Below are 24005 nucleotides of genomic sequence, written 5' to 3'. Positions count from 1 at the left end.
AATGGTCTGTTGACTTGCCTCTTTCACCAGACTATGAACTTCTATCAGGAACTCTCTTGTTTACAATTGTGTCCCTGAGCTTGGCCATAGTAGGTGCCCAATAAATGTTGACTGACTGAATCAATAATGCTGAGACTTGGCCCACTGCACACTGCTCTGCCCTTCTCCCAGGATTCCTGGAGGCATACCAGCTTCAAGGCCTCCCTGTAAGCCCAGCCAGTATTGTCCTCATCAGTCTGAGTGGCTGCCAGTGAGTCCTCAGCAGATCTGAGACCAACAGAGGAAAAGCTGTGTCCTTGCTCCCAACCTAGTACCTTCACTCTGCCACCCTGTAATAGCTGCTTCAACATGAGCAAATGGCATGTCAAAGTCCTCACAGCCCAGAAATCATAACGAGACCTGATGTAATGTCATAAAAATAGGATTTGAAGTCAAAAGACTCAATGGGCTTCTACTTCTGCTCTGTGTATTTTGTTGTTTTGAAAAAGTTCTCTGATGAATCTCTTTGAGCCTGTTTTCAGGTTTCTAAGAGAGAGGGTAACTGTATTAGCTTTCTGTCACTGTGACAAAATACCTGAGATAAACAACTTAAAAGAGGAAAGGTCTATTTTGGCTCAGAGTCTCAGAGGTTTCAGTCCATGGTCAATTGGCTCCGTCATTGTGGGGACTGGGGTGAAACAGATCATCATGGTGAGGAGCTTATTGTGGAGCAAACTTGCTCAATTTATGGTTGCCAGAAAGCAGAGGAGGAAGAAGCCAGTGTCCTAATATCCCCTCCAAGAACACACCCCCAAAGACCTAACTTCCTCCCACTAGGCTCCACCTCCCAATGGTTCCACCACTTCCTAGTAGCACCAAGCCTTTAACACATGGCCTGTAGTGGGTATTTAAGATCCAAAGCATAATGGTAATAATACCTGCTACCTCTATCAAAGTGTTGTAATAAGGAACTGATGACAACCAAAGATGGCAGCAGGTTATATACCTCAAGGTGGCAGTGGCCAGGTGAGCAGAGAAGAATCATTCTCCAGCACCCTGCCCCCACAGCCAGGCATGGAGAGACGGCTCAGCAATACCTCCTGGTGAATGTCTAGCTCAAGTCGATTACCTAGTTACCCAGTTACTCCATAATGATGCAGACAGGGGAAATGGCTGCACTAAGCAATGTGATTCTTATTGACTTTGGCTCTGCCTCCCTCATGAACAAGGACACGTGAAGAGCAGCCGCTGTCATCCGAGGTCCTCAGGTGCCTTTTCCAGGCCAAATGTCTCACTGTGTTTTCCCAAATGTGCACTGTAATCTGAGCTCATCGCTCACATCCCGTCGTCAGAAAGCAGCCACGTCTTGGGAGGGATCCTGCAGCTGAGTAATGCTCTCCAATAGAGAGTTTGTTTTTAAAGAGAGGAAGTAAAGAATAATGTTCCTGTTCCGAGCTGCTGAGGGAATTAGGAAGGCAGACGGCCATTACTCAGGTTGGAATCCTGCCAGAGCTTATGATATCATATTTATTTGCCAAGAAAAACACCTCCCTCATATCACTCAGGCAGGGAAGGGAGCAGAAACCCAACGCCAATCACGTTCTGTTCGGTGGGTTTAAGGCACACAGACGGAGTTTAATGATAACAACGGTCATTTATGTTTATAGAGTACCTTTTAGTGAGATGGACCCCCAGAGTTTGCCAAACATTCTGGACAGATGAACAGACAGGCATGAAGGGCTAGGCACCGATCCCTTCCTCCCACAGTTCTTAGACGGGGCCTCCCTTGGGCCCTCTTTGATGTTTGGTATAAAGATGGAAATCAGGCAATTTTCCTATCCAGTCCTCTGCTTCCAAACACAGTTAAGAAAATAGCGGATGGAAACACATCCTGCTGGTAAAATTCCATAAACCATCTTGGAAATGGTTAATTCCTTTATGATACACCCTAGCAAGCTCTACCAATGAATTCCTAGTTGTCTGATATTTTATTAGATTGTGTTAAATGCCCATTACTGGGACTCTAGCTATTGATCGTGATCCATGTGTGGTAGAGATGTCTGACCTGCAACTTTGAAGGGTGTCATGGTGGAGAATCTCTCCCCAAAATCTAAATAAAACTCTCCTCCTGCTTCACTGCAGCCCTATGGGTCTGAGGGAGAGGGATGGAGAGCACCAACATCTCTTATCCTGAGCACCCTGGCATAGGAGGAGTAGAGATGAGCCCATGTGGAAAGTTTGGAAAGGCCAGCTATGCCACACACCACCTACCTTGACAGCCAGGTTGGGTACCACCCATAGAATTGGGCTGAGCCACAGAAACATACACAAGATGAGTTTTGAGACCACCAGGGTCACATATCCAAAAAAGAGGAAGGTGATTATCTGAGAATCCAGAAAAAAAAGAGGAGCAGCTCTCAGAAAGAGTGAACTTTGACAAATTCCAGGGACAGGCAAGAAAAGAAAGATAGGAATTGGCCACACCGTGTAGAGCTGTGCAGAATCTAGATCTGGCAGCAAAGAGACGAGAGCCCCAATCCCTTACTTCCAGAACCCCAACCTCCACACACCCTCCTAATAGCTGAATTGTGCTACCAGGTTCATGTTTATTGTCTGTTTTCCTTGCTCAAGCACACAGCCCAAGCCTGCAAGCATGCACCGGTACCCTGACCGCCGCCACCGTGTTGAATTTCTTAAATTTCACTCACGAGGACGGCTTTGTGGCAGATACATCATCTCATTTTCTTGGAGGTCCTGAGGGGCAGCCACCAGATTGTACACGCTGAATGTCAGCTACATTAAGCTAACACATTCACATCCTTGAAAAACCCTATTTACACATAATAAACATGGGGATAGATGCTGTGGAGGAAATAATATAGTATTGATTAAAACAATGTCCTGTAATGCCTTGTGAAAGGCGGCAGCCACCAGCGGCTTCATGGCGGCTCCAGACAGGCAGCCTCTCTACCTGGCAGCCTGAGGCCTGCCGTCAGCTGTCACTCTCCAAATTGAGAAGACAGGTGGTGATTCCACAGGCCACAGGAGCCTCTGTTGATGGAGCCCTCTCTGCGTGCCAGGCACTGTGCTTGTTCAGTTTGGTCCCATAGCAACGTCTTGAGGTGAGTGGCATTACTGTTTCCATTTCACAAAGAAGGAAGTAGGCTTAGTGAGGACTCAGATGTCTTGCCCAGGGTGACACAATTAGTAAGTCCTGGAGCTGGGATAAACTTAGGTCTGTCTAACTCCAGAGCACATACAATACTGTAATCATCATGCTAGACACCTTTGTGTATTCAGTTTCTATCTAAATATGTAAATAGATGAAGAGGAAGAGAAGCTCTATGAGCTACACTGTGTATGTGGTGCTGGGGTCCGGGATGGGTTGTCATCTCTGGTTTGGTGGAGTTAGCCAAGAGGGGAATCTAAGCAGTTCAACCTTGGGTATAATCCCAGGCATCCTGAACCAGGAAGGACTGCAGTTTGGCAGACATGGAGTTTCCAGAGTCTCTAAAATGGAAAACCTCATTTTAGAAAGATAGCTTATTGCCCTAGAGCTGCAGGCAAGCCTAGAGCCAGGGCACCTTTTTCCTGGTAACTGTCTGATCTCTTCAGTTGGGAAGGAGACCAAACAGTCCACTGAGGACAGCAGGAGGGACCACAGATCGGGTGTATCAGATGGAGGAGGCTCCAGAAGCACACAAGAGTGTGGGCCCCCGGCAGCAGGCTGACCACATCCGGGTAATTTTCCACGATGCCAGGTAACTAGTATGAGCTAGGGGACACAGAGGAGAGCCTGGCTGTCAAGGATAGATAGTGGTGTCCCCTGTCAGCCTTAAGCAGCTCTGTTCTGCTCTGCCATTGACTGATTGTGTGACTTTGGGCAAGTCGTTTAGGCTGAGCCTCACACCAAAATTAAGGATGATCCTCCTTCTTGTGTCCATGGTGTGAGGACTCAATAGGAAAACGTGCAGAGCTGCGACAAGCGCTGGTTTGCTGCGCAATCCACTTTCCATTAAAGTCAAATCGCCGTCTTCCAATCTTTTGTGAAGACTGCGCGACCTTCCTCTTTCTTCTTACTGGGGCTTTAGACCTGCAGAGACCCCAGTCCTCTGCACTCAGCTCTCGCCCCTTCCCCACCTGACCCGGAGCTGCCTTCCCTGCCACGCGCCTGGATTTCGAAGGTAAATGGGCAGATTTTGCATCTGCTGAAATCCTTGCTTCGCTGGGTTTCGCTTTCTTCCGCTATAGCGGAGGATTTCCACTAAACCCCCGAACCGTGTCTGGATTATTGCTTCCGGCAGCATCAGGGGAGTGCGTTCTGATACCAACTCGCAGAGGCAAAACACCAAAGGCAACAGCACAAACCCGGGCTTAGCGAGGCGGCTGCCGCACCACCAGGCTGCCGCTGGCAAAATGCGAAACGAGGGCTGCCTAGCAAATAGCACGTCCTGGCAGCCGGCAGCTGCAGGCAGGGAGCGAGGGAGCCGGCTCTGCTCTGACCCTGGCCAGCCAGGAGGACTGGCCCTATGCAGGACCCAATGAGACAGCAAAGAGACGCCCAGAGAGGTTCAAGGATTTGCTCAAGATCACTGAGTAAAGCCAGACCATTCCCACAGGCAGAATCAGGGTTAAGTCAAGGGGAGGAGCCTGATTGGGGTTGGTGGGCCTGGTTTCCAACCCCTTGGTCATTTAACTGTGTGACCTTGGGCAGTCTGCTTAAGTCCCAGGAGTCTCTGTTTATCCTCTGTGAAGTGGAACTATAAATACCTGCCTCATAGGAACAGGGATGCATAAGGCCAGATCTGGTCTCTTATGGGGACTCAGCAGGTGGACAATTCCTTTCCAGCACCCTCCTCTCGGCCCCTGAGGTTCTTTTCTCTCAGTCACTGGGACCCCAAGGCTCTCCGTGCCAGGAACTTAGTCTCCCACTCTCTGCTTATACCTGATCCTTGCTCAAGAGGAGTCTCGTGCCTACTGTACAACAGCCTGATTGTAGATAAGTAATAACCATGGATTATATCATTGAAAATTGCTAGGAGAGTAGATTTGTTCTCCACATCCCCCCCAAAAAATGTATATGTGAGTATGTGAGGTAATGGAGACATTGATTTAGTTGTCCCTCAATGTATACATCTTTTAAATATATACAACTTCTGGCTAATAATTTTAAAAAATAAATGAAAGCCTTCAAAAACAAATATAACATGACCAGCTCTAAACCCTCAAACCATAGCAAAATTATTTTGATAACCTAATTAGTGAGTGGATGACCCAGCATTATCACTGAGCCTTGTCTCTAAGGTCATTGTCCTTCCTGTGCAAACTGTAAACTCTCATTGGAGTCACAGTCTGAGAAAGACTCTCAGACCTATTCAGGAGCTAGTATGGTGTATATATTAATATCTACCTAAAAAAAGGAAGCAGATCTTCCCAGATTTATTTATTAGGAACATGCAAAGATTGATAGGAGAGACCACTGAAGGATAAGTGAAACTAAGTAACTATAAGGAAGAAGGAAGGGAGGGAGAGAGGAAAAGAAGGAGGGAGGGAGGAAAAGAAGGAGGGAGGAAGGAAGAGGAAGGAAGAAAGGATTGATTCTCCTGGTATAGACAGGGGCAGGCAGAGGTTCCCTCAGAAGAGTCCACACCTGGTACTCCCTTCTTGGGCTCAGAAGGGAAGAACAGTCCTGGGCCACACATGACCAAGTTTGTCCTGGGTACACAAAAATCATGCCACCTACCACAGGATACTCATGGGGAGGGCAATGAAGGAATGTCCCTGACACGGGGTTTGGCCTAGGTAAGCTGGAGACTCTCCATCATGAAGGAGGAGAAATTCCAGGCTCTACCCTCTGCAACAAAGTCCTCCACAGTGTGCCTGAACCTGCCTTTTTTTTCCCTAGAGACAAAGTGCCTGCCTTCCTGCCACATGCAGTACCTCCCTTTGCCCATTTCTACGCAAACCCTAGCTCAATCCATTCCTCCTGGCTGCAGTGCCACCTCCTCTGTAGCTGACATTCTAGGTGGCCCAGTCTATTCCCACCTTCTCCATGAAGACTTCCTGGCCAGACCATCTCTGGTGGTTTGGGTTGCCCCTTGAATATGCATCATGTCTCCCCAACTAGGGTGGGGGACTCTGGAGAGGCTGAGATGGAATCCAGCGCATTTTTATTCTTTCAGTTTTTCTCTGCAACTGGCCCGTTTCAGCAAATAGATATTAAACTCCTATTGTGAACCAGGCACTGTGACAAGTATAGAAAGACAACTTGGCTTCTGCTCTTAAATATGTTACAACCCAAGGAGACAGACACACAAACAGATAAATGTAGCACAGTACTGGAGAGAGGCAGGGTGATTAAGGGGGCAGTGAGGAGGTTTGAGGACAATGGTGACCAGCAGTGGTAACTTGTAAGAACTGTCCAGATTCCAGGTACAAATCTGAATGTGGAGAATGACATAAATGCCACCCCACTCAGCAAGCTGCCCCTTTGGTCCAGAGCTGCTTCCACCTCCCGTGAGCCTGTCCTGTGCGTTCCTCCCCTCCTTTCTCATTCTCTGTCTCCCAGTTCTCCTGTTCCACGGGATTCCTGCTTGATCCCGGGCCCCGTCTTGTTCATGAAAGAAGTTATTGGTTAAATTAGAGAGTGGTTTCTGGAGACACTGAGTGTTCAGCTGAGGAAAGGCCTAGTAGAAATCTAATAAGTAAATCAGAGGGATAAAAGCTCAAACAACAAGCAGGAGGATTTGGGGAAATGAGGAGCTGTAGTCCCAGGTACCTGAGCAAGTCAAAATTGACAGAGCAGCTTGAGCTCCTCTGGCCCTGAATGGAATTTAAGAAATTGGATTTTATACTCACCTGTGTTTGGGGTGGAACTACCCTCCCAAGTGCTGAGTCTTAAAGCTCTTGGTGGAAGCCCCTGGAACCTGCACTGCCATCATGGGGTTTGAAGTGTCTGCTCAAACCTCAGGGTCATGGATGACTGGCAGGAAGGGAGAACCTTACAGAGACCCTGGCAAGCTCTGGCACAGAGACTCCCTTGGTCACTGCTTTGTGGATGTGGCACATGTTGGTAGACAGTGCATGGGCTTTGAGTTTGATCTAGATCCAGTCCTACCTCTCTCTAACTGTGTGCCTCAGACAATTATGCCACCTCTCTGACCCTCGGGGTCTTTTTCGGTTCAACAGAGATAAATTCCCATCTTTGGGAGTGCTGAGGATAAAATGAAAAGCATCCTGCCGTGTAGACACCTCACAGACTGTCCTCAATACACGGAGGTCCCTTTCCATCTCAGAGTTGGCAAACTCAGATGGGTACAACATGGGAGGCTGGAGTTTTTCCATCTCCAAGGACACACCTGGCCCTTGAGAAAAAATGAGTGGGATTTGTGCTTAGGTGGAGGTCCAGGTGCTGTTGGCCACACACATTCCAAGGCCTGTGCCGGCAGTGTGTACACACACATGTGCTTACCCACACACCCCACATGCTCTAACGTGTCCACAGACAGGGACATGTCATACTCTTATTCTCACTTTATCTTCATATGTGAGCCCATATACACTACCACTTGGACTAATGTGTGACACACCACCCATGTGACAGTCCACACCAAGATCAGGATCATCCCCTTTCTGTTCCTAGACCCTTAAGTCAACAAATTCCCATTTCTGACAGCAAATTCCCATTTTTCCCTCCTTGTTCTTCATGAGATTCTGAAAAAAAGACCAGTAAAGGAAGCTGAGGCCTCAGATGAGCAGAAGATCCAGGGTCTCCTCCTGGGCTGCAAAAATCCCAAGCCCCAAATATCCCAGGAATGTTTCTCTTGGAGAAAAGAAGACATATGCTAAACTTCTGGGTAGCTGAATGGAAGGATTGGTCTCTTTCTGCATGGCCCTGCAGTGCAGATTTGGGACTAATTAGTTCAATTTGTGGGCCAAGAGAGGATCTATTTAAGCTCAATATAGAATAAATTTAAAATTATTTTAGCTCTCCAAGAATGAAAAGCACATATTGGAAGGTAATGAGCTCCCTGTCTTTAGAAGGATCCCAGGGAAAACACATGACTATATCTCATAGCTGCCATAGAGGGACTCCTGCACTGGGTGTGAGGGTAGGACTGAGTGACCTTGAGGCCCCCTTATGTGTGAAGAACTTAGAACTAGAAAGTTGTCACTCAATCCCTCTCCCTGAAATGCCCCCTGACAAGGATTGCCAGAACAATTTCTTGGATACCAGTTGCCAGCTAGGACCCGGATCCCACCAGGTTAATGGACTCTCACAGGTCCAACAGGTGTCCCCGACCTACTTCCCAAGTAGGCATTCCCCAGGTTCTGCCTGCATCCTCGGCCATCGACCTGACCTACGTGCAGAAGCCCAGAGACTAAATTTGCTTCAGGTGACATTTTGATGAATTTAGATCCAAACTCACTCGGCTTATTGATCCCAGAGAAAATGTTCATCCTTTAAAGACCACCCAACTGCATACTTAATCCATGTGCCACACACCAGGTCGATATGAAACACTGCCAAGACAAACATGTTGCTGAGACCTTTATTGAAAGAGGGCTGGTGACATTCTGTTTCTCTCTTCTTTCCATGCGATTGGGAGCCCCCACTGACATGTGGAAAAGTGTCCCACAGAGACTGGCTGGCCACCACTCCTTTGCTTACTAACTGTGGGACTTGCACACCTCGTAAAACTCAGCTTCTCTGCACCTTCACTTTCTCATCGGAGAAGTAGGGAGATGACTTGCCTGCCTCTCCAGTTACAGGGTAGTGTAAGGCACCACCAAAAGTGTGTAATGGCCCCAAGCACTTGGCAGCTGCCCAGTGATGCTGGTCCCCTGTCCCTTCTGCATTCCAGCACAGAGAACTTCACTGCTGCTCAGGAATCCTTTGTTCCTCAGAAGATTAAAAAGGGTCTTTTCAATATACCTCCAAAAACAAAGCACCAGGAAGACAAGAAACAAATGAATTAGCTCTCACATGTTTTACATCCAAACCAACTGACATTACCAAGTCCCAGTCACAGGCCAAGGCATGGAGAGTGACACACACCATCATTTGAAGCAAGCATTAATGAGAGCATTTTGCAGATGGAGATACTGCAGCCCGAGCACATTAGAAACTTGTCCAAGCTCACAGGAAACTTCTCACCAGAAAGTTATATGCATGAGGATAGATGCTGTCTAAAAGGGAAGCTCAGGAAAGCAAAAATTGTTGCCCATCCTGTTTGCCACCCATATCCATAGCCACTGACACAGTGAGCTCTCAACAAATGGTGAACATAGGGATGGATGGGAAAAGCTCAAGGACCAAAACCAGAATTGCCTGGAAGGTTAAGGCCAACCCATGCCTGCGGCTGACTTGTGGCATATTTCTATGAAAAGGCAAGTAATGATAGAGAAGGTGCAAGGTCAAAGAACCCTGCTCAGAATCCTGTTCTCAAACTACCAGAGAAGCTGCCAGATCTGAGCTCTTGCCCTGATTCCCATGATTTTGAAGGGACATGAGATACCAAATCAAATGGTCACCTGATGAATATCAAGGCAGATTGTCTCTTGAGTCACCCACCCCATATGAGTATTCACAGTCCACTAGGTGCCAGGCTCTGTGCTAGGTATCAGAGATGCAAGGGCTAATCAAGATGGCCCCACCTCTCAGTCAGAAGGATGGAGCAAAAGGTAAGAAACCAGTGGGGCACAGTAGTGATACCTGTAATCCCAGCCACTCAGGAGGCTGAGGTGGGAGGATTGCAAGTTCAAGATCAGCCCAGGCAACTTAGGAAGACCCTGTATCAAAATAAAACAAACAAAGAAGTAAGAGATAGAGGTGCAGCCGACAGGTAGAATGCTCTTGTGTTTAATTCCCAGTATAGGAATGGAGGGAAGGAGGGACAGAGGGACAGAGGGAGGGAGGGAGGGAGGGAGGCCTTAGCCACATCTGTGGAGTCTCATAGCAAAGGTTTATCCAGTTAGTCCTCTGTATCTTTGGGTTCTGCATCGACAACCAACTGCAGATCAAAACAATTGTGTCTGTACTGAACATGTACAGTCCTTTTTATTATCATTATTCTCCCAATGGTACAGTATAACAACTGTATACATTGCGCTTACCTTGTGTTAGGCATTACAAGTCATCTAGGATGATTTAAAGTATCATGGATATGATGGATATGCAAATATTACACCATTTTAAGGGACTTGAGCATTTGAGGATGTGGGCTTGCAGGAGGAGTCCTGGAACCCATTCTCCCAATGATGCCAAGGGATGATGGTGCAAGGTGGAGGGGTAGGAAGGTGTTGCCAGAGGAGAGAGTGTCCACCCATCTGGATGGATGAGAGAGACCACACCACGTATCTTGTTAGGTCTTGAAATATGGGTGGGATGAGAAGACTACAGTATCTCTGGTGGAAGGAACATGTCAAAGGCACAGAACTGGAATTGTTGGGACATGTTCTCGAACAACTCATGCAACTAGCCCTGTGGGGTGGGGGGAGAAAAGGGAGGGTCAGGAGCGAGACTGGGGAGGTAGACAGGCAGGGGTGCTCATTCTTACCATTCAGGGTGCTCGCAGGCTAGAAAAGACAGAGCTCTGCCCTGGGTGACTCTGGACAATCCATTCCCTTCTCTGAGCTTTCGGTTGCTCCTCTGTGCAAGATTGGATAAGATGACTGCTGAGGTTCCTTTCAGCTTCTAACATTGCATGACATTTCAGACTAATGCCCAAAATCAAATATGTACACAAGACCAGAGGCATAAGAAAACACACAAAGAAACATGGGTTAATCTAGTGCAAACTGTGGAAGACCTGTAAGGACTAGCTATACTGGTAAGTCTCAGAAATATCTGCAGAGTCATCCCCTGGCTTCCAGAACCCCATAGTTCCTCCCTCAGCCCTCAAGGAAGGAGGGATCCCAGTTGTCACCTGCAGCAGTCTCTCCCTGCAAGATCTCAGTGCCCCTAGCAGGAATTACAGGAAGCAGCAGACAGGAGGGCTGCCTTCTTGCCTCAGTGCTGGTCCAAGGGCTCAAGCAGAAATTCACTTCACTCCCCAGATCCCAGCGCTCAGGGAAAAGGTACTTTGGTAAAAAGTCCTAGGAATCCTCCCCCATGGCCCTCAGTTCCTAAGAATGACTTTATTGTCAACCTGCACTCATCAAGGAAGGGGAGGACTTAGAACCCAACAAATCCTAAAACTGGAAGGATTTTAGGAAGGTTCTTAGTTTGAGGGCTGCTGTGGTATGAATGTTCATGTCGCCTCCATTCATATACTGCCCCAGGTGATGGCATTAAGATGAGATGTTTGCTTCCACAGAGTAGAGCCCTCATGAATGGGACTTGTGTCTTATAAAAAAGCTCCAAGGAAGCCTGTCCCTTGTACCATAGAGGGACACAGTGAAAAGACACTTAGAGTCAGGGAATTGGCTTCACCAGATGTCAAATCTGCCTTGATCTTAGTCTCTCCAGCCTACAGAACTGTGAGAAATATAGTTCCATTGTTTGTAAGCCGTTCAGGCTATGGTATTCTAACAATCCAAATGGATTAAGACTTCATCCTTTTGAGAATCATAAAGGTCACCTGAGCTTTCTGTAGAAAGACACAAACATATTTGGTTTGTATACAAGTTCAGAAGTGTCAAAACCCCCTTTGCAGAACATAGAGGTCCTCAGACATGGGGTTCAGGGTTTAAGGTTCTCCTGCCCTAGTTTAATCTATTTAGCTCAATGAGGAAATTGAAGCTGAGAAGGATTAAGTGACTTCTCCAGTGTCACACAGCTAATTAGAACAGAGCCAGGTCTCAGAAAATCAGGCCAGCATCAGCCCTGAGCAGGGAGAGTCCTGGGAGGTACCACCACTGTGTCTGACCCAGAGCTAGGCCTCTGGCAGATGGCGTGACTCAGCTCTGGCAGGGGGCACAGACAGGGCGAGGGGACAACCAAGCTGGACTGCCAGGTGCTCAGCCTTGATCATCAGCCATCCCCAAGTTTCTCTCTGCTGCTTCATTCACTCTTTGTGACAGCTGACCTTTCCCATGGCCCCAGCCAGAAGGGACTTGGATAATGGTTCCCTGACTTAGCACCCTCTGAACAGCCCCTGGGATCCATCCCACTCACCACATAGAACACTCCTCTTAAGGAAAACCAGAGGACCAGCTCTCCTCACTGGAGTTCTTCTGGCTTCCCACATTCTTGTCCTCATAATGTGAGCAGATTAGGATCTGTGCAGGGCAAAGTCTACACCTGGGATGAGGAGTAGGATTTAATAGAACTCAAGCTCTGAAGTCAGACAGGCTCAGATTCAAATATTGACTCAGCTACTTTGTAAATGAGCTGACATTTAACCTTTACAAGCCTCTGTTTTTCCATCTAAACAATCAGGACCATCCTAGTATCGCTTCATAGAGTTGGTGTCAGGATTAAATGAGATAATGTATCTAAAATGCTTAGCACCATGCCTGGCAATATATTGTAGCTGTTTTATCATGCTGCCCAGTGGTTCCCAGCAGAGTAGATCCTCTTCAGGATCCCAAATCTAGCTACGTATTGTCTCTCTAAACAATGGAGTAAAAGGAAGACATCTTCCATACTTTCTAAAATTTGCAGAGTACAAAAGACTCCAGAGAAGACTTGGAAGAGCTTGATGCCATTATCAGCTGCTGCCCTTGAGATGTTATAAGTTTGCTCTTCTGGACACTTTAAAGGCAAGTTGTCACCTTTATGGAATAGTTAAATAGTAATCCAACAAGGAAACAAGGGAACTAGTCACATGAGCTCTCATGGCCACCCACCTACAAGTTTATATAGCAGGAGCTTCACCTCAGAAAACACAGGATGAGGCAAAAAGGGCAGGCACTCACCTGAAAGGAGGCAGAAACCATAGGTGAGGTCCTCAGTCACACTTACCTAGAATCCAGGGCTTGGCATTCTCTCTTCAAATATTGAAGCTCAGCCAATGCTGTGCTAATAGACAAGCTCCAGAAGGGAAGGCAAGGGAAGGAAAGGGAAGAGAATGGGAGAGAAGGGAGGGGTGAGGAAAGGAAGGGAGAGAATCCTGACTCTAGCTCTGCCAATTCTCTTAGTGTAAACACTCCTGCCTTGCTGGATTTGGAGATACCACTGTGCCATTGCTGAAAGCAGAGTTGGGAAGAGATGCACACCATCGGCTCTTCCAAGCTGGTCCTAGGTGGCCACTGCACTGATGGTAACCTCCAAGCCCAGCAGGACAGGACAGGGAACTTCCATCCCCACCATCTGGTCCTGACACTTTCCCTAAGGACATGGTCTCTCTCTCCTTCCTGCAGTTCCCTCACTTGTGGCTCTCATGGCCAGGCTTTGTGTCCCCAGCTTTATCCATGTGCTTCTTAAAGCCTGGCTGACAGAGCTAGCAGTACCTACCTCATGATCTGAACTGTGCCCCATAGAAACTTTCAGCAACTGCTTGGACTGGATATGTCATGAGAGAGGTTTTTTTAGGTCTTTCTGCCTGTTTGTAGTGCCCAGACGTGACTTGGGTTCACTGTGCGGTTACTCAATAGCTTCTGGTGAGGTTGACAATAACCATTTCCAATAATCTGTTGCTCCTCGGCTCCTGCAGAACACCAGCCTGGGACCCACATGACCATGCAAGCCAGGGGTGGCAGGACCAGCAGGACACCCAGTGCCAGTCTCTCCTAGAGAGTGACAGTGTGAGTTAGGTCAACTTCAATAGGATGGAAAGGAGCCTCTCCTCAAACTACAGAAGTAGAGCTCTGAGGCCCACCTTCGAGTACATACTGTTTGTCCTGACTTTTAGCACATCCCTTTCTTCATAAGTACATATGATATAGTTATTCTTACAACTATCTGCCACTTACACTGCACTTACAATGTGTCCAGACTTGGTTCTGTACCTTTGGACAGATGACAAGAATGCCCCTCTCCTCACCTTTACCTCCTAGTATTTGACATGCATTATCTCAGGAACTCTCCATTCTGCATTTTTGAGGACACCGAAGGTGGACACCTGAGATCAGGAGCCAAGCGTCAGTTGGAGGGACTGCTCTGCTGTGTGGGATGTCTCAAGGGCTTGCAGGGGGAGGGGTTACGGTTTAGATCTGGAATGTCCAAAAAGTTCATGTGTCAGACAATGATGCAAAATGCAGAGGTGAAAAGATTGGCTCTTGAGGGCTCAGGAGAAGATTAATCCATTTGTTGGATTAATGATCTGAATAGAATTCTGGGTGGTAACTGTAGGCAGGCAGGCATGGCTGGAGGATGTAGGTCACTGCAGCCTTGGGGACGATATCCAGCCCTGACCCTTTCCCTCTCTCCTCTTCTTTCCCTTCCATTCCCTTTTCTGCGCCCCCGCCCCCCACTCCTCCCTTCCCTTCTCTCCTCTAGTCTCCTCTCCTCCTCCTCCTCCTCCTTCTTCTCCCTCTCCTCCCTCTCCTCTTTCTCTCTCCCCCCTCCCACTCCCCCCCCCTTCTCAGCTGCCATGAGCTGAGCATCTTCCCTCCTCCACACCCTTCCAACATGATGTTCTGCCTTACTTCAGGCCCAGAGGAATGGACTTGACTGACCGTGGACTGATACCTCTGAAACTGTGAACCAAAATAAATTCTTCCTCCTCTAAGTTGTTCTTGTCTTGTGATAAAAAGCTGACAAGATAACACAGGGGATCAATGGCACAAGCATCCTGAGCTGGCTTTTTGTGGACTCAGGAGCTAGGAGAAGACCTAACCTGTAAGAAGGAGGGGCTTTAAACGACCCTCCCTTTCAATGACCCTTTCTCTCAGACCAGCCTCCCTCGTTGGCCTCTCTGGCCAGAGAACTTTCTCAGGATGAATAAGAACTATGAATCTTCCTGAAGTTCTGGGTCTGGACCACCAAACTCCTTTTCATTGCTATGACCCCTCTGTGGATCAACGAGAGCCTCAAACAATGTCCCTGATGGTTTTCCATGGTCAATCACATCACCAGAACACACTGATGCCCACCTCCCATCCCTCCTAAAACCTTGTAAACTCAATTATTTCTGAACAAACAGGAAATGGCTAGTGTGCCCAGGGCTTTTCCGGTACTACTCATTCCTATTCCTAGTATGAAACAGCTCCTGAGTGGCCCAGTGAATAGGTTGGTGGGAGTAGTTAAGCAAGGGTAAAAGTGGTGAATAAATACTATTTATCTTCAGAAGGAGTTAAGTCTAAAGTCTCAGCTCTCGTCTGGAATTCCTTCCCATTCTCCCACTATGGCATGTGAGCGGGCACGTATGTGTGTGCTCTCACACCTTCCCAGCCACCCTCATCCTCTGCTCTGACAGGGCTGCTAGGTGGGATGGCCCCAAATCGGGTCACCTCTCTGGGGCCCAGCTATTGATGTGCAAGGTTTGTGCAATCCCTGGTATGCCTATTAGCAATCAGCCTCCCACTGGGCCAGCCTCTTGGAAAGTAAACTTTCATGTTCGAATTAAGTGATGGCTGGTGGTTCAGAATCACTCCCCTGGATCTGTTTGAAGCTGAGTCCTTAATCAAAGCTAGCAGGCTCTCCCTTCGCCCCCTCATCACTGAAAGGTTATCATTAAAGGGAAGAAAGGAACTTTGGTTTCTGTGATTGGGCTGCCTTGCTTGGATGTGGGACTCTGAGAGAAGTAGGGGAGCTTGGTTTTACCCACAAACCTTGTGTTCAAATCCTAGCTCTGCCATTAGCAGCTGGGTGACTTTGGGCAAGTTGCGGGGCCTCTCTGATCCTCAGTGAATGTTCCCAGGTGCTGTGAGGGTTGAAGGAAAATATATGTTTGGTGACTGCTTATTCAACTGCCAAGCCCTACAGGTGTGTTTGTTGCTAATAATCCCTATTCACAGCCTGGTTTCCACCTTCTCTGACCTGTGTTCTAGTCCCTCAGGCTCTTGGCTCCAAAAGCCTTCCAAAGAACTTTCTAGAAATAGTGGACTTCATTGGCCTCTCTGGCCAGAGAACTTTCTCAGGATGCATAAGAAGTCCAGAGCAAGAAAAGGGGTGGTAGAATCAAAAGCAGGATCCGAGTTGTAGCTGGCAGCAGAGCTCCTGGCCTGTAACCTTCACCTAAACCATTTCAGGGACAGATTTGCACTTCAGACTGGCGGCTACCCAGCTATCCCCATCTCCTCCCTCCTCTCCCTGAAAGTGACACGGGAGAGACTCTATTTGAGCTTTCTTGTTTTTGAAGGCAAAAGAAATATTGGTCTAGGGCCTCCATCTAGCTATATAGATAGCTGGATAAATAATTGTTAAATAAATAAATAAGTGGAAATAAACAAAGAAAGCCTCCAATGAGCCTGAATTGCTGCCGTGCTGAGAGGTAACTGGCAGATTCCATTTAATTATAAGATACAGAGTTGTAATGGAGCGTGTGGCGCTCGAGGAGGATCTCCGTAATAGAGGGCAGCAGGGTTCCTGCCTGTTCCACTGGGTCTACCCCTCACCCCTTGCTGGGGGCTGGGGCTGGTTGCAGGAGCAGCAACTGCCTGGGCCTTGCTCTTCCAGGTGAATAAGGTCTCACCAAACCCAGGCTCTATGATCCTTGGTGGCCTCAGCTCCCAAGGTAGCCTGGATTAGGACACCCTAGAGAACTGTCACAGCTCAGGGCATGAGCACTGCATATTTAGACCCCACCCTCCTTCCACGCCAGTGGAGGTGCACAGTGTGGATGGACAGGGCTCACCCACAAGGTCAGTCCTGGCCATTAGAAGGCAAATGGAGGCAACTCTGGCTGTGTGGTGGCTAGGGACAAGAGCCTACCATCAACACTTGACCTCCCTCCTGTGCTGCTTTTCTGCCCAGAAAGTGCAATGGGCATTCCCAGCCCACTGGAACCCAGCTTACCCTCTTCCACCCAAGGTCTCTAAACACCCTACACTCTCCCATTCTCAAGAGAATTTTTCCTTCTGTCTGTCGTCCTCCCTGTACCATGTGAAAGCAGACATCTCCCTCCACCCCCACCCAGGGGTCTCAAGAGCAAAGGTTGGCCACTCCTGATGACTCCAATGGTGAACTCTTAGGGACTCTCAGTCAATCCCCCACATTCCCAATTTTATTTAGGCCTTAAGTGGTGGCGAGGTGATTTGTAAGCACATCACTCAACATCAGTCTTGCCCTACTGCCAGCCCACCCTGAGCAGGCAGGCGCCTATCATGCTTCCCAACGTCTCCCCAGGAGGTAGTTCACCCTGACCCATCCCCTGGGATCCCAGGAGGGTTTCCAGTGCTCCTGACCACTGGGCCACAATGCCCATGACCATTGGCCAGCACCTTCTAATGGTCCTCTCTTCCTGGGACTCTCCTGGTCCCTGAGCAATGCTGAATCCTGGGAGAATCCAGGGACTGGGGCTGTTCTCTGGAACCAAGCAGGCCTGGGTTTTTATCCTGGATCCTTTACTTCCCCATTGTGCAAGCGCAGTGAGGCAGAAATTCTATGTCTTCATTAATCTGTGTGAAGACTGAATCCTCAAGTCAAGTTTATATTCACAGGTTCTTATTGGGCCTCTGCCTTTGCAAAGATCTGGACCTCAAGAAAATGGCCATGGACAGTACGGGAGCACTTGGCAGCAGAGTGGGACCCCTCATTGTCCTTGTGCTGAGTCTTTTGGGGACTCTGTTGGTCTTATAAGAAAAAAAGAAAAATAAGAGCTGCCCTCTCTCTGCCTGACCTGCTAGCCATGATTGACTGAACGTCCCAGGTGGAGCTCCCCAGGGGCAGGGCACACAGCTGCTGTGCATCTGGCCCCATTCAAACATCACTCACTGCCTTCCAACTTCCTCTAACAAGAAGTCTTAAAGGCTTCCAGGCATATGGCCCTCAGCAGCTCCTGCTCCTCACAGGGTACATAGTCTGATGACAGGCCAGGAGGCCAGAATGACCTTCATGATCCTATGTTTCCCCACTGAGCAATTGACCCACTGGGGTTAGACATCTTAAATAGAGATGGCCTGAGCTATTCCTGTCCAATTTCTCATAGATTTCTTTAATCAACATTATTACCACCACCCTCCTCCACCAATCCTCCTCACAAAGAGATTTCATTGAATTAATTTTACTGTGCTCAACACGTACGTACTAGCTATAGGGCCCTAAGAACATTACTTAACCTTTTGGAGCCTCAGTTTCCTCTTCTGTCCAATGGGAATACCTTGTAGTTTTTCTGAGGATTAACAAAGATAATACATGCAAAATTCTTAGCTCAGAGAATGATTATTCACAAGTAAATGAAGTAGGCTTTGCCCCAGGTGGGTAAGCCCTTAGTGACTGCTAACCATGGAAAGGGACAAGGCTTGGCTGTGTTCAGCCCCCAAGAGGGATAGCCAGTGCCCCAATTCCAGTATGCAGAGGGAAGTAGTGGACTCTGCCAACCTGGGGGCCCTTCCTGATGGCTAAGCATCCTGAGGAAGGCCACATTGTGCATCGGCTGGTGGCCAGTTGGAATTCTAGGCAGTTCATCAGTTGAGGGAAAGAGCCCAGGCAGTGTCTGAGGGGAGGGGAGAAGCCCAGCCCTCCAGGAAAGAAAGGTGACAAGAGTCAGCCAAGGGATTGAGACTCAGAATGGGTGAGGGGTTGTGTCTCGCAGAGAATGGAGTCAGAGCGTGGTAGGATGTACCGAGCAGTGGGCCGGCCGACAGATGGGGCTATTCCAAGCTTCACCACTTGACAGCTGTGGGCACTGGGCAAACTCCTGGCCCCTCTAAAATGTCAGTTTCTGGGCTGCAGATGTAGCTCAGTGGAAGAGTACATGACTAGCAGGTGCGAGGCCCTGTGTTCAATCCCTAGCACAGGAAAAAAAAATCGAAACTCAGTTTCTTTATAAATAAATGGGGAAAATAGTATCTATTTTCAAGAGGTTGTTGTGCAGGTGAAACAAGAGAAGAATGTTCAGTGCCACTCGGTCAATGTGGTCATTCCTCCCACCCCAGGATGTACAGACTCAGGCCAGCAGAGCAGAGATGTGGAGAAACCAAAGGATTCATGACCACATGGGCACCCAGATTTCCTGCAGGCACTTGGGATCTGGAGCCAATGGCAACACAGACCATTCTAGACCCCACAGCTGGTGGTGAAGAGTTGCTAATAATGCTCCTGCCTTGGCCAGACAGTGATTAGGGCTGTGCCAGCCAGAAAATGGCACAGCTGAGGCAGGCCGAGGAGGGCAGGGCTGGCAATCAGCTGCCCCAGTGTCAGTCATTGCTCCTGCTGCACAAAGCCACAAGCAGGTGCCTGAAGGAGCGTTGTCCCCACCAGAGTAAGGAAGGATGGGCTGGTGGTCACAGAGCCTTTTTGGAATGACCACAAATGATTGTCAACTCTTCCTTAAAAAACAATATCTCAATATGAGCTTTCTGTGTAATTCATTATTTTAAAAACTTAATTTAAGACTACAGCTGTTTCAAGTTTCTCTTATAAGAATTTAATTGGTATGTAATAGCATAGTTAATTAAATACAAATCAATAGTTTAAAACAACTAATTGATACTTAATATGAATGGGGGGAAACTTAGTTCTAATATAATTAACTCATATTAAGTAAGCTATGAAATAGCAATTATGTCTTTACAACAATGTAAAGTTTATAGTTCTTTAATAAACTTAGATTAGCAAGCAGTGAGACTCAAAAATTATGAAACAGGTATTATTGGGCTATCAAACACTTATTATTTGTCCTAGAGGGCCACATCCAGGCACTAGTCAAAATTAATAAACTACCTAATCCTCTTCCTTAGGTCTCTTTACTATAGAAGTTGATCAGAAAACGGTGATCTTTGCATGATTTATGGACATCATTATTGCCTGGGATGTGAGTAATTATGCTGAAAATAGAAGTAGGCAGAATGGAGGCAGAAAACAGGAGTTTAGCAGAATCAAGGTGGAAGCTTCCCCAACACAATACTCCAGTGTCCTGCAATCAGGAAGAAATTGCAGGGCAGAATGGCTACTGATGGCTATTGATAGACGATCGCCTATGAGAGACAGGTGACGGGCACCCAACAAAGACCAACCCAGGACAATCTCCAGCCCTGCGGCCCTGTGTGGGGCACCCCTCAGCAGCCTGTGGCTCTGCTTCCCCGTCAGGGCTCCAGCAGCAAGGATGACCACTACTCGAGTGGAAATAACTTGTGTGCTGCTCATGACGCTTTCTCTGCTGAACTGTTACTTGTCTTGACTTTCATTTACCTTCTCACAAGTGCAGGTTGAGCACTCATAATCCAAAAATCCAAACTCCAAAAGGTTTCCAAAGCTGAAATTTTGTACCCCAAAAGTTTTGAATTTCAGAGCATTTTGGATTTTGGACTTTTGTATGAGGGATGTTCAAAGAGTAAAATCTATGTAAATATTCAAAAGTCAAAAACTCCAAAATTGAAACACTTCTAGTCCCAAGCATTTGGATAAGGGCTACTCAACCTGTCTGTGCCTTTGGGACAGGAATATGGCCTTATGTGGTGAGATGGTAGAAATTTTAGGAGGTAGTAGTTGATGGACTAGTTGAAGTCAGTAAGTCACTGGGGGCATGTTCTTGATTGATGTATCACACAGTCAATCAACCCCTCCCTTTCTTTCTCTCTCCCCACCCCCTACCCTCACTTGCTGGCCATTGTTAGGTGAGCAGATCTGTGTTATCATGTGCTCCTCACAGTGCTAGGGCTAAGTAACTATGGACTGAAACCTCTGAAATTGTGAGCCAAAATTAACCTTTTCTCCTTTAAGTTGATTCTCTCTGGTTTTTGTCATAGCAATGGAAAACTTACTAACACATGCATAGCAGCCTGTCAATGAGTGTTTGTGGGGTGGATTTTATCCCACTCAATTTTATCATTAAGTGCTGATTGTGGAGGGTGCATGAATGCTTACAGCAAAGGCTACCCATAGTGCCCCACTGTTGTTTCTCCAGAACAAGCCATTCATGCTCTGAGTTCAAGGCAGCTGGTTAAATATGTATTCCCTCAGACTGAAAATTCTTCTCACATTATCAGCTGAGTCCTCTTCGTTGGGGACCTCATCATCTCAAACACAGGAAGTTTCCTTTGTCAGCACCCTGCTTTGATTTTGTGCTGATCTTTCCTGTGAAAGACGTTGGTCATCTTTCCCCACTTTCTCTGATTGACCCACTCAGGCACTTAGCCTCAAAATCTCTCCTTAGACTGTCTCTCAGACTCACCATTTCTTCTCTGTTCCAGCACCTCTAGTCCCTTAGCCTCCTCTGCTTCTGCCCATTAGCTTATCTTCCTGACACCCTTCATTTTTTCAGTCCATCTGACTTAAAGCTACTGAACAAAGACCACCTAATAGTTCATTGCATGACCTTGGCAAAGTCATTCTAAGTCTCTGTGTCTCTACTTTCACATTTGTTTAGGAAAAAAAAAAAAGATGTGAGGATGGTCCTTGCTGATCTCTAGACCCCACTCTGATATTTTGTTTCTGGTTACTGAACTCAACCTTCTTAGGTACTTCATGCCCAGCACTTTCCACTACATGTTGGCTCATTTGATCTCCATAGTCATCGTGCAGGCAGGGTCTCAGTATCTGCAATTTATAGATGAGAAAACTAAAGTTCAGGGAAGCACTGGGGACTGCTCACTGTTAAGTGCGCAGCACGGCATCAGAAAGCTCTATTAGTTCAGCAGCATCCGTGGCCTCCCGGTGACTCCAACCAGGTCCAGCTGGCATCTTCTCCATATGGCCTCAGGCACCATCTGGGGAATTGAAGCTATTTTCAGCCCCTCTGCTGCTCTCTGTGTTGAGGTGGCGGGGATCTGGAGGCTCTGAGTGTCCCCCTGAGAAAACTCAGAGTCCTTTCACTTGCTTTCTGATCTCTGTCTTCAGAGAGCAGGAAGGGGGAGCAGCTGGAAAGCCATCATCTTTCACCTGGAGTATGGCAATAGTCTCCCAGCTGGCTCCCTCCTTGGGCTGTTCTCCTTCATCATCTGCACTCGTGCTAACGTGATCTTTATTCAATGCAAGGCTAGCCTCTCCATCCCCGGCTCAGCCTTCCTCTAGGCTTCCCACCCCCTGTAGGAGAAAGTTGAGACTTCTAAGGAGGCTCTCAGCTGCTCCAGGATCTGGTCTCTGCCTATGTTTCTTTCATCTCTTTTCCTTTCCTCCCCAATTCTCGGCCATAATCACACCAAACTGCACACCAATAATATTCGATTTCTTGTTTGGTGGATCTCTAGAGACATGCTCAACTCAAATAGCTCCAAGTGGAAAAGATGAGTTTTCAGCAACTGAATGAGATTGTGAATTTGATGGCTTCCCAAAAATAAATAAATAAATAAATAAATAGCCCACACAACTGTGAAATTTCCATAATATCTGAACTATTGTAAGTGGACAATCTGGGGACAGGATAGGAAGTCTTCCTACAAGCAGACATCCCAATGCACTGGTCAGCTTCAGAGATGGGGAAGGAGCAGGGGCTGGCTCCTGTCTTAGCCACAGTTACTTGACAGCTCATTAACCTCTGGATGGGGTGATAAGCAAGCACTGTGCTGCCCAGCATGGTCCTCACAGAGGAAGCAGGAATTCCAGAGACACCCTGGGCTGCCAATGGGTGCTCTGTCAAGTCCCTATCTACAAATGAGATCCCATTCCGAAGTATTGGTATTAGGATTTTAACACATGAATGTGAGGGTCCCATTTGACCTTTAATACTGCCCTTTCCCAGACCACTGATGTCTATTCTTTGGTCTGTCTTGATTTGTAGCAACTGCAGCCCTATGATCCCACATCTTTCTCTAAGAATTAAGCCAGAAATCAGCCCTGAATTGTGGGATGAGCGAGAGCTTTGGCCTTGAATTGTCATTTCACTTCTCTGAGTCTTGGTTTCTAAAACCAAAATGGAGGAAATAATTTCTGCCTAGCCTGCTTCACAGAGCTGCTGAGAGCATCTAATGAGACAGTGAATGTGACAATACGGTGAAAAAAATAAGTATCTCACAAATGTGAAGTAGTATCACTGCATCATTATTATTACTAAGATTAAAGGAATTCTATAGCTAGAAAAAGCCCCATCTACACCCTCTGAAACTGAAGAAACCCATTGCATTTATAAAGCCGTCCCTTTTTATTCTTCCCAAGAGGAAATCCCACAATGTTCCCCGGTTGCGGAACTCTTCTGTGTCCCAATGAATTACAAGTTTCATTCACTCTACGACCATCCTCACCTCCCTAAATGCATTGTGCTACATCTAAGCCCACCTGTTTTCATTGTGACCTGGACTGGGGAGTAATGATCACTCCTCGATATTTTTAGTCAGCCCTTTCTTTAAGCCAGCAGATTTTCCCCAAACATTTGCCATGTAAGGAACATTGAGCTCGGTACTGAGACTGAGAGCTCAAAAAGGCACAATCCTGACCCTTCTTTTGCTCACAATCTATAAGCCAAGAGTTCCCAGAGGTGCAAGCTTCCTTTCTCCCTAAAAAAGCATACCTTGTCCTGATAACTGTTTCCTTGAATAGGCAATATTGCCTAAACTTTGTTCTCCCAAATACTGCCCTCCACACCCTATTTGCAGATGACCCTAAACTTCTTTGCTATAAATTTCCCTTTTAAGTTAGGACTTCATTCAATCACTTTCCATGAATGCCTTCAGTGTATCTGGGTGGTTCTGCTACTGATTGAGCCAAAGATGTCAGCCCAGAGCCTTCTTGGAGAAGACCCCATCATCTTGCTGTTCCAAAATGGGCATCTGTGATCTGACTCAACCATCTCAGTGCCATATGGCAAGGAAGGTGACCATCTGGTGGCTGATCTACCTCACAAAGTGAGAGATTCCTGTTCTTTCTGCCATATTCTTCATCTCTCTATTCAGTTCTGTTCATTTACAGAAGTCAATACCCTAGTTATATTGACTTTGTGGAATTACCCCCAAGTCAAAGTGGTTACTTCCTGTTCCTTCCCACTTCTCTCTGCAGTCTGTCTTTAACAATGGCCCAATTCCCCAACTTGTTTCCAGATTCTCCTCCCCTCCGAGCCTTCTGTCGCTGCATCATGCCTCCACATGTGGACTCAGTGACCTCTAAT

At 47.3% G+C, this 24005-nt stretch overlaps 1 protein-coding gene and 1 long non-coding RNA gene across 6 annotated transcripts in view; one reads left to right on the top strand and one right to left on the bottom strand.

Moving 5' to 3' along the window:
* Kirrel3 (kirre like nephrin family adhesion molecule 3) overlaps positions 1-24005 on the top strand; it is a 560323-nt gene that overhangs the window by 407696 nt on the left and 128622 nt on the right. The window lies entirely within an intron of this gene.
* Positions 8518-11247, bottom strand: LOC144376868 (uncharacterized). The gene is made up of 2 exons (XR_013437238.1): positions 10539-11247; positions 8518-9771 (listed from the first exon to the last, which is right to left on the bottom strand). It is a non-coding gene; the product is annotated as an uncharacterized LOC144376868 (long non-coding RNA).

This window comes from Ictidomys tridecemlineatus, chromosome 4 (assembly GCF_052094955.1).
Source record: "Ictidomys tridecemlineatus isolate mIctTri1 chromosome 4, mIctTri1.hap1, whole genome shotgun sequence".
NCBI lineage: Eukaryota > Metazoa > Chordata > Mammalia > Rodentia > Sciuridae > Ictidomys > Ictidomys tridecemlineatus.
The sequence above is the reverse complement of the archived record's forward strand: the minus strand, read 5'-3'. Positions and strand labels throughout refer to the sequence as shown.